The following is a 19,489-nucleotide window of genomic DNA, read 5'->3' on the forward strand; positions in this document are numbered from 1 at the left end:
GGGTTTTGATAAGTTAATCCACGGTTTTTCGAAGAAATCGGCAGCTCCGTTGAAAAACACGCTTCGTCCATTTCCATGTTGAATTCACTTTACTTCTGTCATAATGATGAACTTATGTTCATTGATTTGTCAACTTCATCAGCAGGGCTGAACGCATGGCTGTCGGTGGGCATGCGATGTTTTTTGAAATATTTCGCAATATATTCAATATGCATGTAACATTTTATAGTATTAGTCAACACAATGTTGATGTGGTAGAATGTTTTAAAGTTTGTTTATGTTAAAGAGCGGAAAGTCAACAAGTTGGTCAATGGCACATAGATTGATAAGGTTGATTGAATGCTGATTTTGAAGCTGGTGTTTTAGGTACTATTGGTCGAGACACATCGATGTTGAGTAATATACACCAGGCTTTGTTTACGTTACATTTCAGTGTTATTAAAGTCTTTTCTATCTACAACTTCGTTGGATTATTATCCAATAGAGTAGATGTTGTTTATCGTACGGTCATTTACCGACAGCTGCGCTTCACTATAAATTTATATGTTACAGTATTGGTGTCCAAAAAATTGGAGCAATTGGTATTGCATTTATATGTTGGGTTAGATAACATTCCATGAAATTATTAAATATAGGGTTATGAAAATTTGATCAATCTCAAATTGATCAAATTTTCATAAAAGAGCGTGCTGTGATGTAACGTTGTCTGTATCTTGTTAGGGTCTGTAGGTAATATTCTTTGATTAACACAAATAAACTTAAAACTCTAAAATAAATAACTAAGTTGTAGCACAAGAAAATATTATTTCATGAACCATTCCCAATTAAGCTTAAATAACATTTTTATGAGTTCTCGGATTATGTAAAGATGGCATATGAATTTGAAAATAATAAACTGTGGACTCGTATAAATTTAAGTGTGTTAGTATTAATACTGACTTTTTTTTTGATTTTTGTTGGACATTTACTGCAATGTCCATTCTTCTCGCTCATTTCCAAAATCCGTCGGCTAGAGTACAGAAGTTAGTCACCGTGGTTCCTAGCCTTTTCGTTTTTTTATTCAAGGTGATTAAATTTAAAGTAATACTAGTAAATTAAAATTAAAAGTGCCTAAAATAATTCCTAATTAATATAACCAGCGAAGTGAAGTGATTTAAAACTATTTTTTTTTGCTTTTCATATTTATTTAGTTCCGGTTTATATTTATACCACAAGTGGCGAAAACTCTGCTCTTGTGAGTTTTTCTTCTTTATAAAAGGTAATAATGCTTTTAAAATTCATTTGAGTATATTATTTAATTCTTTTAACGTTGGACAATAGCGTCCAACAGGCGCTTTTTTGTTTGGACCTAGAATCCGTGGATCTAGACATCCGCCATCTTGATTCGGCTCCCGCCCGCGTGGCGCGTTTTCTGTGGCGACAGCTCGTTCCGGCCCGCCAGTTTCTGGCAGACAAACGGGATAGAGAAGACATCCTCCGGCCTACCTGCGTGCGGTTTACGTACGATCGGGCAGCGTACTGGAGTTGCCGACGTCCTCCCCCGCAACTATAGATCGGCCGTTGGTTTTTTTTCGAGCACGCCCTAACGACGCTGGTGCCCAACATCTTGGTGCCCCCCGGAGATAGGCCTAGTCCCGCCTCTGCGACGGCAGATCATCGCATGAATCTGCGAACCTCCGGTGAACCAGCAGTCGTCGTTTGCTAAAACCCTGCGCAGGTATGTCACTCATGGCCATGAACACACAACACACACACTGACACACAACTATGTTTAACGAAAAAAGAACATAATATAATTAAAATGAATTTAAGCTAAACTTACCTTTCTACATTCATTTATGCTACCTGAGCCCTGTGGTATAGTAGTTCGCCCGGGTTACGTTTTCTTTCCGTTCCACTTCGTTTTTCTGAGCACGTGCGAATTGATTCACTCTTTCGTTTTCGTCCGCTTCAGTTGGATTTCATTCAAAATCATAGCCATCGTTACAATTACTCTCCAACCGTTCAGAACTCCCCGAGAATTAAACTCATGCTAAATTAGCTTAGTCGGGCAACGTAACATCACACGACCAGTGGTCCCTCAATCGTTGGGGGTGGCGCATAAACCGCTGTGTTTCTTAAAAAATTCGAAGAGGTCCTTTTGAAACGGTTATAACTTCCCTAATAGGCTTTGGCTGCTTTCCTCGGACCCGAAGATGTTCAGTTAGCGCAGATCTGGGGCAACAATGCTCGTCAAGATTCCTGACGAACTAATGAGATAAATTCATCGAAGGTGATTTGCCGATAGTAAATATCACCTTCCATAGCCAGAGAGTCCGCTTTCTCATTTCCCAGGATCGAGCAATGAGAAGGGTGATTGAGTAAGACCATTGTGATAAAGCACTCAAAGCTTTACGTATCCCATTCAGAAGATACACTGAGTGTTTAACCGGTTCCATTGACCGAAGGAACTTAGACTGTCAGTGAAGATGAAAAAATGGTCAGGAGGTAGGGATGCGATTTGCTCGAGAGAATAGTGTATAGTATACAGTGTACAGTATACAGAGAGCTAGGCTCTTAAAGATTTTGTCATCAGATTTTGACCCAACTGTGAAAAAGCTTCTCTCCTCACTGGCGTGCCCGTATTTGCTTGCAAATAATGGAGGTATGACCTCCGGGCGAAGGAAGCCTGGTCTTCCATGAACCAACTGCTTCATGGACAGATCAAAAGTAACAGAGGAACTGTAGGAGTCTAAGAAGTTAGCACGATTTGTCTCTACAGAAGAAGGGTTTACCTCCAGCGTTATGCGGAAGCTCCTCAAAGAAATTCCTCCGGAAACTCCTCAGAGGAATCCCTCCGGAAGATCCTCAAGAAAATTTCTTCAGGAGATCCTCAGGAAAATCCTCAGAGGAATTCCTTCAATAATTCCTCTAAGAAATTGCTTCGAAAGTACCTCAAAAAAAGTCCTCAAGAGGATCCTTAAAAGAATTTCTCCGAAAGTTCCTTAAAGGATTTCCTTCGCAAGCTTCTCAAAGGAATTCCTCCAGAAGTTCCTACAGAAATTCCGCCGGAATTTCCTCCACGAATTTCTCCGGCAGTTTCTCCAGGAATATCTCCGGCAGTTTTTCCAGGAAATCCTCCGGAAGTTCCTCCAAGAATTCCTCGGGAAGTTCCTCCAGGATTTCCTCCGGAAGTTCCTCCAGGAGTTTTTCCGGAAGTTCCTCCAGGAATTCCTCCGGAAGTTGCTCCGGGAATAACTCCGGAAGTTCCGCCACGGAATTTCTCCAGAAGTTCTTCAAAGGAATTCCTCAGGAAGTTTCTCAAAGAAATTCCTCCGCAAGTTCCTCCAGAGATTCCCCCGGAAGCCACGGAATTTCTCCGCAGTTACTTCAGAAATTCCTCCAAGGATTCATACGGAAGTTTCTCGAAGATTTTTTGCGGAAGCTTCACAACATATTCATCCTGAAGTACCTCCAGGAATTCCTCCGGAAGCTTCTTCGATTCTATCACAAACGCCCGAATGACAAACGCCCGAATGTAACAGTCGCCCGAATTCCATTCACCCGAAAAGACCAAACGCCCGAAAAGACCATTCGCCCGAATGGACCACTCGCCCGAATGGACCGTTCGCCCGAATGGACCATTCGCCCGAATAGGTCATATATACCTCCAGATTCTATACCAACATGTTATTTTTTCTAATCATATTAAAAGAAAAAATATATACCAATAACCTGGAATATATGAACGTTCCTAGTTTTTCATTCTTTTCTGCTATTTTAGATATCTTCTTAGCCTGCAGTGGTCGTAGGGTATCAGTGGTCGCATTTCTTTCTTCTAGTTGGAAATGTTTTGGAACGCTGTAAAACGTAAGACTTCCTCGTTTCAAAAGCGTATTCCACTTATTGTACCTCCCTATAATGTTATTGGAAGTTCTAGGAATACTGTTTAGGGTATTTTCATAGACCGACCATAGTGAAAGGGAGAAAAGTGGGTCTCTAGTGGTCTTTTTGTGCGTTGATTGGCGACCATTCACATGAGTACACTACGTTAGGCATAAGTACGTTAGCCATGATGGACGTTACGCATTACGGACGTTAGGGATAATGTACGTTAGGCATAATGGTCGTCTGGCATAATTCTGCCTTCTTTATGTCATGGTCTGTTCTTTTGGTCATTTATGTATAACGTCCATTATGCCCAACGGGTACACATAATACTTGCTTACATAAAAAAAATCCGTTTCTTCGGGTAAGATTTTCGAACCTCCTTGAATGTCTTTGTTATATCTTAACATGAAAAAAGTGCTAAGGTAACAAACTTTTTATAGGCAAGTTGAAGTCTTTAATCCTTCCCGTATGCCGATTGTAATCCCAATCGCTGATGTTTTCTGAAAACAAAACTTTGGTTGATCTCAGCCATCTTAAAATCCAATAGTATATACTCTGGATCTAACGTATATTTATAAATTTCGTTCCATTAATGAACAAAAGGCTGTATCATACGTTCCCGTGTTTTAGCATTAATACCAAGGGAACGAATCGACGGTGTTGACCTTCGCTTACAGTCCCGTGAATTGTGAACACTTGAGCAAATTGTTGTGGAGCAGTTGAGAATGTTCCGTCAATTATTTAATTCTTGGCTTGTGCTTACAACACTGAATGACGTGTTGAAGGAAATAGAAAGATAGTCTCATCATTATCATGGATAGTCGATCGCAAGAAAGGTTCTGCGTCCAATGTTGTCATATAGCATCTGTCGATATGCTCATATATATAGTCACATTCTGATGGTTATAAGGGTACATCACGTCGTCACCGGTGTTACATTATACAAACAAATTTTGCTTGAACCTTAATACTTAGGGAAGAAATCATGTCTTCAATACATTTAGAAAGAACAATGTATGAAGAAAAGAAGGGCGAATTCCTAGTTGCTCCCTTATTTTTGACGATTGGTTTAAATAAATACCCTTGCAACGTTATTTTTCGCTACAGCTCTAATTATTAGATTTTGATTCATTTCAGGATGCTTGTGGACCGGTATAGGTGACCAGCATACATAAAACATATTTTAATATCTGATTCTCTCAACAATGCTGAGCGATTGAGACTGCCGTTCGATAACTGCAACACATTCTAGACGTCAAACGGCTATCAATCGACGTCAGATGCAATAAAAGTGCATCTAAATGTGCAGCGCAATGCAGCTGTCATTGAGTTTGACAATAGTTTGAATAAGAAAATTATTTTGAGCTTTTTAGTGGAATGTTTTCACCTGTCATAAGACGAGTTTAAACAATGCGCATTAAGCGCATCAAGCGAGTAGAGCATAAGCACCGTAGGAAGATAAGTACCTAGATAAATTATTATACCTACGCATAGTATAAATAGTATAAGCTGCGATCATTTTCTTTAAGTCGGGTCAAGTACGAGACATTGAAGACGGCCTTACTGTTTAGGTCAAAATACGTATCTGTCAGGATACAATTAACTGGTGGAATTCAATGGGATTGTTTAAACTCGTCTTATGACAGGTGAATAGTTTGAAGTTTAGCGATCCGATAACTGCAAAACTGTTGCAACTATCGAATTGCAGTTAAAAAGCATTGCAGTTAAATGACTTGCAGCTATCGAACGTCTACTGTATAAAGAAATCAAGTCATTATTTGAATATTTATATGAGATAAGTAGGAAATCAAATATACTATTTCTTTTTATTAGTCACAAAAAATCTTTTCATCAAAAAACCGTCTAAGACGAATTAAGTACTGTCCATTTAATTCCACTAGTTAATTTTCGTTATCTTTGCAGATACGTATTTCGACCACAACTGTGTGGTCGTCTTCAGTGTCTTGTACTCGACTCGACTTGAAGAAAACAATCGCAACTTACACTATTTATACTACGCTAGGTACCTAATCTAATCTTATTTGCCTACTTTATTTACCTATACTGTAAATTACTTTATTGTTTAGGTAGAAACTTGAAAACCAAGAAATGCCATTTCCCTGATCCTTATGGAACAGCGCTGTTGTACCTGAGAGTTTCCAAACTCTCAGCTACATCGAGTTTCCATGGAAGAGACATTTCTTAAGATTTTAATATTTGATGCCGTAATTGGGTGATTTTCCTTATACAAGTTTCTACCTAAACAATAAAGTAATTTACAGTATAGGTAAATAAAGTAGGCAAATAAGATTAGATTAGGTACCTAGCGTAGTATAAATAGTGTAAGTTGCGATTGTTTTCTTCAAGTCGAGTCGAGTACAAGATACTGAAGACGACCACACAGTTGTGGTCGAAATACGTATCTGCAAAGATAACGAAAATTAACTAGTGGAATTAAATGGACAGTACTTAATTCGTCTTAGACGGTTTAATACATTCCACTAAAAGAGCTTAATATATTTTTCGGATTTTCACCAAGTAAGGTGAAGAGTTTATTCGGGCATATAGTCTATTCGGGCGAATGGTCTTTTCGGGCGAATGGTCCATTCGGGCGTTTGGTCTTTTCGGGCGTTTGGTCTATTCGGGCGAATGGAATTCGGGCGTTTGTCATTCGGGCGAGCGTCATTCGGGCGTTTGTGATAGAATCGCTTCTTCAGACACCCTTCAAGAATTCCTTCGGAAGGTTCTCCAGTAGTTCCTCCGAAAATTCCTCATGAAACTCCTCCTTCCTCCAAAACCTAGAAATTAAAAAAAGACAAGTGCAAAGAAATCGATTTTATAGTAAATATATAATTACCCTTAATATTTGATGCAAAATTCCCATAAGAGCAAAAAAAATCCAAAAACCAAAAATTATTAGCATTTATTTTTATTTCTGTGTGACGTATATCGCATTTTTAGCTAGAAACATGCTGCGGATAATTTGAATCTTCCTGTTTAGCCTTTCTCCTACAATAAGTGAACGAAGAGACAATAGACTTTTAAAAACCCAGCTCGTTGATATGATGTGGTATTTTTAATATAATATCCAATATAATATAGTGTATCGACAGGTATCTACTGAAGGCTATTGCGCTTCGGAATACCCTTTTAAGGTAATCTTTAACTTAATTTTTAATTAGCTATATCGCAAAATCTTGAGTGACCACAAACGATTTCGAGTGAGTTATGCCAAAATATTAATTCAATTTTTAGTTTTTAAGCCTACCCCAACAAACAGTTTTTTAGCCAGTGGAGATATATCAGCTTCCACACTGATATTCTTCCCTCCCCCTTCATACGGGAGCTTGGCAGAAGGAAGGTCGTGCGATATGTGCCATCACAAATATTGCCCTCCGCTCGCTTTCAAATCGACTTCTATAAAAACATTCTTCATGCCTGCCGTATCCTAACGGAACTATCAATTCTATACTTTCGCCTCTAATGCTATCATGAACATGTACGTCCAAGTTTGGAAGATGATATTAGCATTTCCATATCAAACAGTTTAAGTTGAATAAGCTAGTTTTTTAGCTGAACAAGCCAAATTGTGGCGAAATAAGCTTTTTATCAGCCTCCACTGCTTGTTGGGACCATCCGTAACCCTATATGTGCACAAATAGTAGACTTCTACGACGGGGATTGACGGGGTTGGTATCCATTCAAAGCCGATTTTAACATTAGACATTAACAACATTAACAATCATTATGAATCAAGTGCAATTTGCAATGAAATCTTCTTTTTTGTCACATCTGGAACCGAAGGAATTAGAATCCACTTTTTTTTTCAAGAGCCTAAATCCACATTTCAAACATATAAAACTTTCAATAAAATTAAAAATGCAGAAATTGAACCAAAAATTGTAACAATTTCTTCTTGAAGTGATCTACGCTTTATTTTTCCTTTCAGGAACTTCCTTCAGGACTGGATTAATTTCAAATAAAATTCTGAAAATAACTCTAGAGTTTTTAATTGAGTTTTGTTTTCTCTTGGTCGAAAACAGTTTCTTGAATCGATCTTGGCACGTTTTAGATAATAAAAACTTTAAATTCAAATCGCAAAATCAGATCTGTTTTAAATTTTCAATTTTCAGAACATTGGTTTTCGACTTAAGTCGAGTCAAGTACGATACACTGAAGACGGCCTTACTGTTGTCGTCGAAGTAGGTATCTGTCGAAGGTACAATAAAGTAGTGGAATTAAATGGAATAGTACAAACTCTTCTTATGAATTCACTTGTCATAAGAAGATATTGTACTATACATACTATACATTCCACTAAAAGCTTAAAATAATTTTCATATAAAATAGTTTAAAAACTGTTCGATGGTAGAAGTCCACCATACAGGTGACCTCTGATTCTCGGCTTCATGCTGCTTTATGCTTACCGTGTCTACGGATGAATGGTTAGTATAAGAGTCTTTAAAGCACTAGTGAACCTTCATATTATTGAGCCCTTACTGCGCTAACCGGAGCAATGGGGTAGTTGACTATTTGCTTCTCCGAAATAATCGGCTAAACAAAAAACAATTATTGTATAAAATCTTGACATATACAATTCTGCTGGGGGCAGCAGGGACTATGTCCAAGGGCTTGACGATCCCTGCCCAGGCCATCTGCGAGTTGTGGCGCCTGCCTAGGATGTGGTGGGGTTTGACAGTGGGCCCTGTTAAACCTCTATAAAAAGCTGCATATATCCGCAAGTAGGCTCCACCAAAGCGACCGTGTGCCACTCAAAGCGCACAAGCCCAAGTCCTGGTGTTAGGTGGGACGCTAAACAGCCCTGACACGACGGCCCTCCGACGAGACAGGAGGTTTGCACAGGCCCAATAAGCCGCCTAGAAAACCAATCATTACGAACAATATAAGAGATAATGCGACTCGATATAATCGGCAAAGACCTAGGCGACGAATAAAGGATCACGATTGGAAGCTTGGAACATGGAACTGCAAGTCTCTAGGTTTTGCAGGTTGCGACAGGATGATCTACGATGAATTACATCCCCGCAACTTCGACGTCGTGGCGCTGCAGGAGATTTGTTGGACAGGACAGAAAGTGTGGAAGAGCGGGCATCGGGCGGCTACCTTCTACCAAAGCTGTGGCACCACCAACGTGCTGGGAACCGGCTTCATAGTGCTGGGTAAGTTGCGCCAACGTATGATTGGGTGGCAGCCAATCAACGCAAGGATGTGCAAGCTGAGGATTAAAGGCCGTTTCTTCAACTATAGCATCATCAACGTGCACTGCCCACACGAAGGGAGACCCGACGACGAGAAAGAAGCGTTCTACACACAGCTGGAGCAGACATACGATGGATGCCCCCTGCGGGATGTCAAAATCGTCATCGGTGACATGAACGCACAGGTAGGAAGGGAGGAAATGTATAGACCGGTCTTCGGACCGGATAGTCTGCACACCGAATGACAACGGCCAAAGATGCATAAACTTTGCAGCCTCTTGCGAAATGGTAGTCCGAAGCACCTTCTTTCCCCGCAAAAATATCCACAAGGCCACATGGAGATCAAGTCTCTTGAAGATGGCTGGAGAGATATTCGATCCGCCATTGGTAGCACCGCAACCGCTGCACTTGGCACGGTGCACCCGGATCAGAGAAACGACTGGTATGACGGCTTATGTGAGCAGTTAGTAGAAGAGAAGAATGCAGCATGGGCGAGATTGCTGCAACACCGCACGAGGGCGAACAAGGCACGATACAAACGGGCGCGGAACAGACAAAACTCGATTTTTCGGAAGAAAAAGCGCCAGCAGGAAGATCGAGACCGTGAAGAGACGGAGGAACTGTACCGCGCTAATAACGCACGAAAGTTCTATGAGAAGTTGAACCGTTCACGTAAGGGCCACGTGCCACATCCCGATATGTGTAAGGACATAAACGGGAACCTTCTTACAAACGAGCGTGAGGTGATCCAAAGGTGGCGGCAGCACTACGAAGAGCACCTGAATGGCGATATGGCAGACAACGGTGTATGGTAATGGTATGGTATGGTAATGAAACTAGGAGCACGCGCGCAGGATATACGACTTCCGGCTTCGAATCTCCAGGACATCCAGGAGGAGATCGGCCGGCTGAAAAACAATAATGCGACCGGAGTTGACCAACTACCAGGAGAGCTGTTTAAACACGGTGTTGAGGCACTGGCTAGAGCGCTGCACTGGGTAATTATCAAAGTTTGGGAGGATGAAGTTCTGCCACAGGAGTGCATGGAAGGTGTCGTGTGTCCCATCTACAAAAAGGGCGATAAGCTGGATTGTAGCAACTACCGCGCAATCACATTGCTGAACGCCGCCTACAAGGTACTCTCCCAAATTTTATGCCGTCGACTAACACCAATTGCAAGAGAGTTCGTGGGGCAGTACCAGGCGGGATTTATGGGTGAACGCTCTACCACAGACCAGGTGTTCGCCATACGTCAGGTATTGCAGAAATGCCGCGAATACAACGTGCCCACACATCATCTATTTATCGACTTCAAAGCCGCATATGATACAATCGATCGGGACCAGCTATGGCAGCTAATGCACGAAAACGGATTTCCGGATAAACTGATACGGTTGATCAAGGCGACGATGGATCGGGTGATGTGCGTAGTTCGAGTTTCAAGGGCATTCTCGAGTCCCTTCGAAACGCGTAGAGGGTTACAGCAAGGTGATGGTCTTTCGTGTCTGCTATTCAACATCGCTTTGGAGGGAGTAATACGAAGGGCAGGGATCGACACGAGTGGTACGATTTTCAATAAGTCCGTCAAGTTATTTGGTTTCGCCGACGACATTGATATCATGGCACGTAACATTGAGAGGATGGAGGAAGCCTACATCAGACTGAAAAGCGAAGCTAAACGGATTTGACTAGTCATCAATACGTCGAAGACGAAGTACATGATAGAAAGAGGCTCAAGAGAGCCAAGAGAGTTGCATCAGCTGTTGGGAGAACCATCCATCGTTCACACCGCGAAAATCGGAAGACTGCGGTGGGCCGGGCACGTAGCCAGAATGTCGGACAGTAATCCGGTGAAAATGGTTCTCGACAACGATCCGACGGGAACAAGAAGGCGAGGTGCACAGCGGGCAAGGTGGATCGATCAGGTGGAGGACGATTTGCGGACCCTCCGCAGACTGCGTGGTTGGCGAAGTGCAGCCATGGACCGAGCTGAATGGAGAAGACTTTTATGTGCAGCACAGGCCACTCCGGCCTTAGTCTGATAATATATAAATTGTGTTGTCCCATCTTGCTATTTATTCGCAAACAGTCACATTTCAGATTTTAATACACTTTTGCACAAAAAAGAAATGGTCAATTTAAAAGTTCCATTGCAATGTATACTTATAAAGAATATTATGCCAAATTTTCAAAAAAATTGCAGGTTTTATAAATATTCAAGAATTTTTTCAACGGCATGTTACTGAAGTTGAAGAGAACTGGCATAGGACGCGCATGCGAATAGGGGCAAAATAGTAGTTCCAGAAAGTAGACGGGTGAAATGCTCAGGATAACCCTCCTTGTTTTAAAGGGGGTCTTTTGAAGTCATGTTTTGAGAAAATGGTAATTATTTTGAAATTTTTAGTGTCATAATCGTGGCCACGGAATAGGTTCTGGAAATGCGGAATTTCGGGTACAAAAGGCCAAGATAGGACTACAAAACAAGTTAGTCTTCCGACACCTCAAACTTCTCAGAATATCGCATTTAACTTAGAAAAAGCTCTAGGTTCTTTATAGAGTAAAACTGGCCATGTACTGGCCACGGAATAGGTACCGGAAACCCGGAGTTTCTGGTACATAAGGCCAAAAAAAAAAATTATGGTCTCGGAACAAGATCCGGAAACCCTGAAAAGCCGATAGACTAACGTGGTCCTTTGTATCGGAAATTCCGGAACCTGTTCCATGGCCATCGCATGACCAGTTATACCCTACCAAGAAGCTAAGGCGTATGCTAGATTACTTGTGAAAAGTTTGAGGTGTTAGAAGACTGATTTGCTTTGTAATTTTATCTTGGCCTTTTTTCACCGGAAAATCCGGGTTCCCAGAATCTGCCCAAAAACTATGGCGTTTACTAAATTACTCATGAGATTCATAGAAGTTTGAGATGTCGGAAGACTGATTTATTCCGTAATTCTATGTTGGCATTTTGTACCGCATATTCTTGGTTTCCGGAACCTGATCCGTGGCCATCGCTCACCAGTTTCACCCTCCCAAGAAACTAACGGGTTTTCTAGATTACTCATGAGGTTCTGAGAAGTTTGAGATGTCGGAAGACTAATTTGTTTTGTAGTTTAATGTTAGCCTATTGTACCGAAAATTCCGGATATGCGGAACCTGTTCCGTGATCATCGCATGGCCAGTCTTACCCTAACTAAAAGCTAAGACGTTTTTTGGACTACTCATGAAATTCTGCGTAAGACTGACTTGTTTTGTAGTTCTAAGTTGGCCTCTTGTACCGGAAATTCTGGGTTTCTGGAACCTGTTCTGTGGCCATCGCATGGCCAGTTTCACCCTACAAAGAAACTAAAGAGCGATTCCAAGCAACTGCATCAAAATTTAACAAAATTTTTAATTCATGATTTTCTATTGAGTTGAAACTGTGCACAGTTTTTCAATTTCATCTAAATCGTCATTTTTCGATATCAAATCTTTTTATTGAGTCACGACTTCAAAAAACGACTTCACGGTTCAAAAATATTCAAAGAGCTGCACAGCAAAAACGGAATGTTCGATTGTTATGATTTTCAGCAAAGTTAGCCAACTAAGGGTCTGTCTCATTTGGAGAATTAAACTTAAAAGTGACAGTTCGAGAATTAAAAAATCACCCCGTTATAAGAATGGCTGGTGCTACCCAGCAATTCCAATAGGACATCGATGGAAAATGATTCGATATCTGTCAAAAGTAATCTTGCTCTGCGAGCAGGGTTATTTGATAATTATTGAAATGTCACTTTTAAGTTTAATTTCAGTTTAATTATCCAATTGAGACAGACCCTAAATGGTGATTCTTAAAAAAATGTACACCGTAAAATTTTTTTTTTTTTGCTTTAGAAAATATCATTTTTGTCACAAAAACTCAAATATCTCAAAACCCTATCTTTTTACGAACGTAAAACGGTCCATTATATTAGCTATCTACCATAAAAATTTGGTGATGGTAAACTAATAAACAAAAAAGTTATGACATTTCAAACATTTCACAATTTTCACACATAGTAAACAAAAAAACTATTTCCGTGTATTTTTTTTTTTTCAGGAATCGCAGTTGGATGCTGATTTTATTGTTAAGGGCCTTGCGTGAGTTAAACAAGTTGTTTTTATGATATTCCATATTTATGTATTCATCGATATTATGTATATTATATGTATAAATATAATATGTATAAATAAAAATGAATTAACAGATCACAAAAATAATTTTAGATTTGACATTTAATATCAGCACCAGAATATTTTTTTGCAGGAAATGATCGATGAGTCTCTCTACTCGATCTATCATATTATCCTAATTATTAAATTAAATGTGGCAGTTACACAATGTTGTTATAGAAACTTTAAGAGTTTTGGGTTTGAATTTCGGTATGGGTTATGATATCATGAAAACAGTTTATTAATACTTTTTTTTTATATATTTTTATTCCATTTTTTTCTAATATCGAACACTTTTGAATTATTATCAGCACAGTTTGAGTATAGTTTTGCTTTAATTTTATTTTCCGACAATGGAATGAAACAGTGAAATTTTTGGGTTCCTTGGATCGTTTTTGCTTTATTATATTGCTCGCTGAGCTCTGAAGCCCTTATTTCGTACTCTTCAGTAGTAGTAAAACAAAATGATAATTTGTCTTTTTCTTTTCTACGATTCGCCCAATCAAAAAGTTCTTTCGCAGTTTTAATTGGATGCTCACGTTCTTTGGCTAAACTTGCTCTTGTGGCCATGCGCTTTATTGTTCCTCCAATAGCATCACAAGGACCTTTGCCATGTGACGTAGCAAAAAAAATGCCATTCTGCATCAATTCCGCTGGATTGTTCTGTTTTAATGAAATCGTGAGGGATTAAACTTTCTAATTTCAAGCAAAAATATGACACAAACTCATCTACAGGTTTTACAATAGTTTCTAGGTCACACCTTCTTCTTCTTCTTCTTCGTTGGCATTACATCCCCCACTGGGACATAGCCGCCTCGCAGCTTAGTGTTCATTAAGCACTTCCACAGTTATTAACTGCGAGGTTTCTAAGCCAAGGTTACCATTTCTGCATTCGTATATCATGAGGCTAACACGATGATACTTTTATGCCCAAGGAAGTCGAGACAATTTCCAATCCGAAAATTGTCTAGACCGGCACCGGGAATCGAACCCAGCCACCCTCAGCATGGTCTTGCTTTGTAGCCGCGCATCTTACCGCACGGCTAAGGAGGTCATACCTATATGTGGTCACCCATTGCTCAAATGATAACTGATCAATATATTTTTCTTCAAACTCAGCGAATAAAGTATTTTCCAATGATGAAGAATCTGGACAATCCGAACAAGATCGTAGATAGCAATTTGATGTTGTATTTTCACACAAAAGACTACCAGTTAACATTTTAATTCTTTTCAAACTATGTAAAATAAGATTAATATTCTCATGGGTTGTGCACACACACACATTATGTGTTCCTGAATTGGAAAGAAGCTTACATTGCCTTGATGAGGAAAACCTACTTTAATATTATCGTGAATTTCCTTGAAACGTGTGTACGCTTCTTTCAAAGTCGTCATCATTAATCGACCAGGCATAGCTCGACTTACTTCATCATCTTCAAAATATTGAACTACTATTTCTTTTGTCTCATCTGTTAATGCAGTACTAGACCTAGTATTTTTGGTTGAAAGACAGTTATTCTTAAATTGTTTTGCCTCTTTTACTGTATTTCTATTGATTTTGAACTCATCAATGGCATCCTAAATAGACCACGAACTTGGCAGCATCGACAAAATCAATAATTTTTCTTTCCTTGTCTTGGCTGCATTCGAGAACCTTTCCTTCATATTTATAATTACCTCATCGTAGTCTGTATTTTCCACATCATCAGGTCCTAATTTAAAGAGGTTTCTTCGTACAGCTTCGTTTATTTCACGGTATTTTTCTCCGGGTAATAAACATAGTCCATCTTACTCCATTTAATCAGGTCACTTTTATCCCAGCCATGCCCTCGTTAAAGCGTTCGATGTTGACCTTTTGGATACACTCATCTTCCGATTGATTTGTTGAAACAGATTTCACCATACGGTGGCAAGGCTCTCAGCACTTGATACTTCTGGCAATCCCTCAGTTGTTGTCGTTTTCGAACTTCCTGCGCTCTGCTCAACCGATGATATACAAATTGCTCTTTTGTCAACGTTTAGACGACAGGACGTGCAAATGCCTAAATTTGTATTCAATGTGGACATTGGAGCATAACCAGTCGCTTTCAGTTTATCTATGGTGCTTTCTGTGAGATTTCGTAATCGTGTTCTATTGAACTTTTTTTTCAATCAAACGGCCTACAACAGTTGAGAAAGCGGCTACTCATTGTTCGTTGTATTCTAATAAACAAAATCACTTTTAAGTTTATACTGACTAGTTTGGTGTCATTTGCTTGACTGAACAAAAAAATTACCATAAGATCTTCAACAACCTTAGTGGTAGTAATTTTTTTGCTTTTTCGTGAGCATTGTCATGGTATGTACCTATCATGCATTTGTTGTTGTTGAAGATACCCGTTTCCTCCCGATCATAAAGTCTATTCTCTAAGAGGTATATTTTTTGCAGGTAAACTATAGACGTATACGTGTATATAAATCTTTGATTTTGCAGCTTTTGTCTTAAAAATAACATTTCTGATATGTTTCTTATTATCAACAGGTTTCAAAACTATTAAAAGAATTTTTCGCCAGTCACGTACAATGAAAATTATGACATTATCAATACTTTTGATCACAACACTGGATCGTGTCTAAGTTTCTTATAGATGCTATGCATAATTAAATCAAAATATCATGAAAACAACTTATTTAAATCACGCAAAGCCCTTAACAATAAAATCTGCATCAAACTGCAATTCTCGAAATAACTTACACGGAAATTTTTTTTTTTTTTTTACTAAATGTTAAAATTGTGAAATGTTTGAAATGTCATAACTTTTTTGTTTATTAGTTTACCATCACCAACTTTTTATGGTAGATAGCTAATATAATGGACCGTTTTCCCTAAAAAAATTACGTTCGTAAAAAGATAGGGTTTTGAGATATTTGAGTTTTTGTGACAAAAATGATATTTCTAAAGGTAAAATTTTTTTTTTTGCTTTGCACTTTTTCTTAAGCACTATCATTTAGTTGGCTATTTTTGCTGGAAAAATCGTAACAATCGAACATTCCGTTTTTGCTGTGCAGCTTTTTGAATATTTTTTAACCATTTTCACATGCACCCTTTTGAAAAGTTAGCCGTGACTCAATATGAAGATTTGATATCGAAAAATGACGATTTTGATGAAATTGAAAAACTGTGCAAAGTTTCAGATATTTTCGAAATGGTCGCTCACGATCGACTGGCATGCCTCCGTGGAATGCCTCTAAGGCTTTGGTCCGATTCGTGAATTAAAATCGAATTAAACTTAAAAGTGACAGTTCGGAAATTATGAAATCCCCCGCTCATAAGAATGGCTGGTGCTACCCAGCAAGACCAACAAAACGTCTATAAAAAATGATTCAATATCTGTCAAAAATAATCTTGCTCTGCGAGCAGGGTTATTTGGAAATTTTTGAACTGTCACTTTTAAGTTTAATTCGATTTTGATTCACGAATGCTTGGAATGCTGAGAAGTTTGAGGTGTCGGAAGACTGACTAGTTTTGTAGTTTTTTGTACTGGAAATTCTGGATTTCCGGAACATGTTCCATGGTCATCGCATAGCCAGTTTTACCCTGCCAAGAAATTATGGCGTTTTCTAGATGATTCATAAATATGAGCAGTTTAAAGTGTCGGAAGACTGACTTGTTTTGTAGTTCTATGTTGATCTTTTATATCGGAAATTCCGGGTTTCCGGGACCTGTTTCGTAGCCATCGCATGACTAGTTTTACCCTACCAAGAAACTCAGGCGTTTTCTGGACTACTCATGAGATTCTGAGAAGTTTGAGGTTTCGAAAGACCAATTTATTCCGTGGACCTATGTTGGCCTTTTATACTGGATATTTTGGGTTTCCTTAACCTTTTTGGTGGTCTTCCGGAGGCAAATTTATGTCTCTTTGACTATTGTTATCAATCGACCATTAGTTATTAAAACACCTGTTATGACACTCAACCCTGTAAAAGAGCGAGGGTCATTCCGAGCATTTTACCCGTTTAATTTCTGGAACCAATATTCCTCTTGGTCACAGTTCAAACCACTTGCATTTTAGTTGAAAATTGACCGAGAACGAGCTGTTTTAATAATTATTCTCTCTGTAATAATTATTCTCCAATTATTAGTGTGGGTAAACTATTAGGCATACTAGTAGCATAGCCAAAAATTGGTCTGGGATTTTAATTTTTTTAGTTTTCTAAAAAAAAATTCTCTGAGGGGAAGGGGTATGTCCAACAGCCCTCCCCCTGGCTACGCCACTGGGCATATATAAAAAAAACCACCACTTTCAGATATAAAACAGATTTCAGAATATTAGAAAAATTGAGTTTCCACTCAACCAATTTCTAACGAATATTTCAAGAATTTTTTAGGCTGCAAAATGTGTTTTCCAGTTTCATTACCCTTTTACATTATAGACCATTTTTTGTCGTAAAAATAATGTGAAAATAATGCTTACTGATGCTGCAATCGCCCCACTTTTCCCTATTCAGGTCGAAATATGTACATATATATGTACACAAATTATTGTGTTGCCACCAAAGTAAGATAAGCGATGTATTTTTAATCTCAGATTGTATTGTGGTAGTTTGGCTGTATTTTGTCATATTTATAGTTTTATAGTTGTTAAAGCTATAGCTTTACATTACATGTAACACTCTCCTTCATTATCACAACGTCAATAAATTGTATGTTTTGAAATGAACAAAGTTCCAAATTAATTCAGATGTCCAAAATACTGTCATCCTTTGAACTGTTCTTATTTTTGTCGAATATTATTTATTTCATAAATAATGCTCACTAGGCGTACCGCGACTTACCTTCATTGCTCTATTAATGTAATTGTAACGCGACAACGAGTTAGTATTACAGCCCTTTGCACCACATGTAAAAACATTAGATCGTGATTTTTTTACACCTTTGATCCTGCTTGATAGCAAGAAACAAGAAAATACGGCACGTGTACCCAGCACAACAACAAACGGATCAATACTCTCGATACGTCATTGTTTAACTTTTACTGTTTTCTTCTTAACAATCCAGCACTTTTCTCAATTACCTAACGTAAGTAATCACTCTTCTTCACACAAACAACAGCTAATGGCCTTTTAAAATGTCTAATCCCGAACGGCAGCGACGACGAGCGTAGACCTTGTTAAAGGGCACTACTTTACACACGGTACCGTTAATTCCAGACGACGACGGAGACAAAGGCCAAAATTTGCAGCAGTTTCTACTGATGATGTTGTTACACGCAAGAGGTCTTTTTTGTTACGAAACCGACCTCGCCAGAACGCGCGACCCCACGAGAACGACGACAGCCGATCAATGGAAACAATTTTTGACAGATTTTACAACTGCAAAGGAGGGGAAGTTTGGTTGGTGATTATTCTCTCATATTTCCACACAGAAGCACGCTAAAGTTGACTCTGACACAATTGCACTGAAGGTTGAAGAGAATAAAAAGTAAAAAATACCTTATTTTTTAAAGTTTTCACTATAATAAAAATTTAAAAAAATATTTAAAGTTATCAAATTTAATATGAAAAGATAGAACATTTTGCTGGGACGGGACAGTTGAACGAATGTAAAAATATTACGTTCTTATGAGTTCCGATGAAAATCATCAAACTCGAACTGAAATCGATCTAGAGGGGACGCTGCAATATAGGGGAATTTTTCCGATCTCCATCTAACTGAACATATATTCATCTCATCGCGAAACAAAGAAATACGGCACCAATTTCGTGGCTTCTTTTTGTCTGCATTTTGTGTGCTCACTGATAAAAAAAATCACAAAAATAAGAAATAAATTAAATACCTTTTCATTGATTTGTTTTTGATGGGATGAACATCGGAGCCATGAGTTAGGCAGTTAAATCGAAAAAATAACCCAGATAAGATCGTTGAGTAAATCGTATAGAAAATAAAGATTCGTTTGAAAATTTTTCATGGACACACTTCTCGCGTGATTTTTGAAAACGTCGTAAGTCCAAATGAGAGACTCTCTTTTATTACGCTCTCTTTTGCTAATATCTAGGCTAGTTTAATATTTGTTGCAATATTTTCACCTCAGCACAATAGACAAATCTATTTTCTTCAGATCGGTGCTGAAAAATCCAATGTAAATGTTAGTATGGCTTTGTAATAATCGAAAGAGAAAGTAAACAAAGAGAGCCTCTCTTTTGGACTTACGACGTTTTCAAAAATCACG

The 19,489-nt window shown here is 38.7% G+C and overlaps 1 protein-coding gene and 1 long non-coding RNA gene across 3 annotated transcripts in view; one reads left to right on the plus strand and one right to left on the minus strand.

Annotated features, from left to right (window-relative positions):
- The window catches only part of LOC134218177 (tafazzin), a 59,825-nt gene extending 41,205 nt beyond the window's left edge, over nucleotides 1–18,620 (minus strand). The window contains exon 1 of one of the 2 annotated variants that reach the window (XM_062697076.1): nucleotides 18,335–18,620. The gene's annotated coding sequence lies outside the window, so the exon portion shown is untranslated. Of the gene's footprint in view, nucleotides 1–18,095 lie in introns of both variants that reach the window. The other variant, XM_062697075.1, reaches the window with a different exon arrangement.
- Nucleotides 818–2,084, plus strand: LOC134214123 (uncharacterized). Its single transcript, XR_009979668.1, has 3 exons — nucleotides 818–1,065; nucleotides 1,191–1,258; nucleotides 1,321–2,084. It is a non-coding gene; the product is annotated as an uncharacterized LOC134214123 (long non-coding RNA).
- Nucleotides 18,621–19,489: the final 869 nt, after the last annotated feature.

This window comes from Armigeres subalbatus, chromosome 2 (assembly GCF_024139115.2).
Source record: "Armigeres subalbatus isolate Guangzhou_Male chromosome 2, GZ_Asu_2, whole genome shotgun sequence".
Lineage (NCBI taxonomy): Eukaryota > Metazoa > Arthropoda > Insecta > Diptera > Culicidae > Armigeres > Armigeres subalbatus.